Genomic DNA, 3,360 nt, shown 5'->3' on the forward strand with positions numbered 1-3,360 from the left:
TAGTAGATGTTATTGCAGGCCAATGCCTATATCGTCATCATTTCATGAACTTCTGTATATTTGGAGTATATGATTATTATACAGTGTTATAATTTTCATGTTGTTTACAGCAGTGTTTTCTCACTCTGTTCCTGGAGTTTCACCAACACTGCACATGTTGGACGTGTCTCTAATCAAACACACCTGAAACACATCCACACTGTGCACTTTTTAGGACCTCGAGCAACACATCATTTTATACTGAGAAAATATTATATATATATATATAGGTTTTATTACACACCCTTACACAATTTAAGGAGTATTTAAGAGCAGAAAGTAGCATTTAATGTTGCATGTATTGCAAAAAAACAACAACAACAACAATATCATCCAGTATTTTTGTTTCACTTTCGTTCCGTTTTTTTCCGTTTTAATTTTTCTGGACTCCTTTTTAATGGTTAAATTTAATTTTATTAATCAAAAAGCATGTCTAATGAATTAAAATCATGAAACGTAAACAGTTTAACATCAATTTATTAAAAGTTTAACAAAAATTGCATGTTTAGGGCCCAACAGTTTTTTTTATTTTTCCAACCTTATGTTTTATTGTTACCAAATTCTGTGTTTTAGCATGTCTAATTATTTGAAAGCATAAAAACAAGTTTGATTTAAGTACATTTAAAAAATAAAATATCTAAAGGATTGATGATACAGATTCATTTTCACAGCCTTCTTTGATCATATTTACCAAGGCTATGAATAATTTTGAGCACAACTGTATATGAGCTAATATTTTTTTTTTTGTAATTCAACTTTTTTTATTGTTCAACAGTCAAAACTTCGTACATCACCACAGTATTCAATATTCACCTTTCCAACCAATTACATATTCAGCCACTAGTCACCATCAATTTGGGGGGTTTTGGGGCATTTCCAATTGCGCAAGATCATCCTGGCAGCTGTGAATACAACCAATCTTAATAAGGGTAAAAGCATTTTTTGCTATATTAGGTACAGCTGATTTATCTCCAAGAAGGCATAATTGTGGTTCCACAGGTAAATTAAAGCCCAACCACTCTTCAAGTATTCTCAGAATTTTACGTCAGAATGGCTGAACTAAAGAACATTCCCCAAATCATATGTAAATAAGTGCCCTCTTCTTCCTTACATTTCCAACAGAGATTATTTCCAGCTATCCCCATCCTGTAAAGTCTAGATGGTGTATAATAGTATCTATGTACTATTTTGTAATGAATGAATTTCCCCCTAGCTTCCCTTATGTTCTTGGAGAGGAAGCACTATCTGTTTCTCACACAACTTTATGAAATTGCTTCAGGAGATTTGGATTATAGAGCATTATGGACTACTTTTATGATACTTTTATGTCCTTTTTGCGGTTTCTTTGCAGCTTTCTTTCTGCAACAGGGAACCTCGCCAAAAACACATGTATTTTACCCCCCGGAACGCGATTTTTACCTCCCTCGAAACGCAATTGGGCTAGTTTTGAGTAGCCATTGGGGGGGTTTTCTTGTGAAAACCTGGCAACCCTGACCGTTAGGATCCGTGTTCAGTTTTTAGGCGCGAACTGCGAGCACGTGTTCAACTATATTCAGTCAGATATTAAAACCTTGACTTCCGCATCACCACACATCTTATTTGGTGAGTTGGAAACAGTTACTCTTACTAAGCTGACTAAGCTGAAAACACTCTGTTTTTATGTTTCTGAATGTTAATGTGAACTTTAGGTCAGAATACCGATGTATGTTTGAATGCTGAGGCGGATTTGAATCGCGTTTAACGCGAATAAAGCGTTAAAACTCGACATAATTGAGCAAAATCATCCATATCTGACTTTATGGGGTTATTAGGCCTTTAAGTGAAAAACCTGATAGTTACTCATCTCAGACTGACAGGAAAACAGGTTATTCGGGTTCACCAACCGAAAGAAAACTAAACGATCTTAACCTGGCCTTCAACTTTACAGCTCAGTCATTCTTATGACCGTCATAAAAGCTGGAATATAAATAGATTCGAGATGTTGTCATTGAGAAACACGAATCATGTCCTGTTGATAAGACTAGTGTGGAATATGAAGGTCATCAATTGAATCATGTCCTGTTGATAAGACTAGTGTGGAATATGAAGGTCATCAATAGGCGCAGTACAAAAAAAAAAAATAGTGTCAATTCTGGCATTTGACCTGAATTATTTGAATAATGAGATCGTGTAACTATGTTTGTTCGACTCTGGCATGATGTTAAACCTCTTGTTCTGTTGTAGTTTTGAGTAAAGGCTGCTGAAAAGCATTCAGTTAATGTCACATGTGAATTTAAGCGCAAGTTTATGCTGCCAATACACTTTTCAAGTCAAAGTGGTTAAATGTAGTCTTTCAAACAGTCAACAAAACAAACCCACCTTTCAGAATTAATATATAAAATATTAAGAGTTTACAGTACATAAATGAATTCACATCTACACACACACACGCATCTTTCCTGTCAACATGTTTTGCAATGTTTTGCCATTGATTTACCAATGAGATCCAAGCCTAAACAACAACATGGCCAACTAAACAATCTGATGAGATAAAATCATTCAGTTGCCCGTGCAAGTTGTAGAAGATCCTTATGATTTGGAAACCTTCGCAGGAAAACATGTAGATAAAGTTAGAACGTGTGTTCAGGCTAGTAGATGTTATTGCAGGCCAATGCCTATATCATCATCATTTCATGAACTTCTGTATATTTGGAGTATATGATTATTATACAGTGTTATAATTTTCATGTTGTTTACAGCAGTGTTTTCTCACTCTGTTCCTGGAGTTTCACCAACACTGCACATGTTGGACGTGTCTCTAATCAAACACACCTGAAACACATCCACACTGTGCACTTTTTAGGACCTCGAGCAACACATCATTTTATACTGAGAACATATTATATATATATAGGTTTTATTACACACCCTTACACAATTTAAGGACTATTTAAGAGCAGAAAGTAGCATTTAATGTTGCATGTATTGCAAAAAAACAACAACAACAACAATATCATCCAGTATTTTTGTTTCACTTTCGTTCCGTTTTTTTCCGTTTTAATTTTTCTGGACTCCTTTTTAATGGTTAAATTTAATTTTATTAATCAAAAAGCATGTCTAATGAATTAAAATCATGAAACGTAAACAGTTTAACATCAATTTATTAAAAGTTTAACAAAAATTGCATGTTTAGGGCCCAACAGTTTTTTTTATTTTTCCAACCTTATGTTTTATTGTTACCAAATTCTGTGTTTTAGCATGTCTAATTATTTGAAAGCATAAAAACAAGTTTCATTTATTCTTACAATAGCCTTATGATTTTTGCCCCTCAGAAATTCTGTG

General features: G+C 34.0%; 1 protein-coding gene across 2 annotated transcripts in view; it reads left to right on the forward strand.

Moving 5' to 3' along the window:
• Positions 1–1,614: 1,614 nt before the first annotated feature.
• Positions 1,615–3,360, forward strand: part of nr0b2a (nuclear receptor subfamily 0, group B, member 2a) — a 7,393-nt gene continuing 5,647 nt past the window's right edge. Inside the window, exon 1 of one of the 2 annotated variants that reach the window (XM_016550028.1) lies at positions 1,615–1,641. The gene's annotated coding sequence lies outside the window, so the exon portion shown is untranslated. The remainder of the gene's footprint in view (positions 1,642–3,360) is intronic. The other variant, XM_016550109.1, reaches the window with a different exon arrangement.

The sequence above is a fragment of the Sinocyclocheilus rhinocerous genome, unplaced genomic scaffold (genome assembly GCF_001515625.1).
Source record: "Sinocyclocheilus rhinocerous isolate Xijiao unplaced genomic scaffold, SAMN03320098_v1.1 scaffold281, whole genome shotgun sequence".
In the NCBI taxonomy this organism is placed as follows: domain Eukaryota; kingdom Metazoa; phylum Chordata; class Actinopteri; order Cypriniformes; family Cyprinidae; genus Sinocyclocheilus; species Sinocyclocheilus rhinocerous.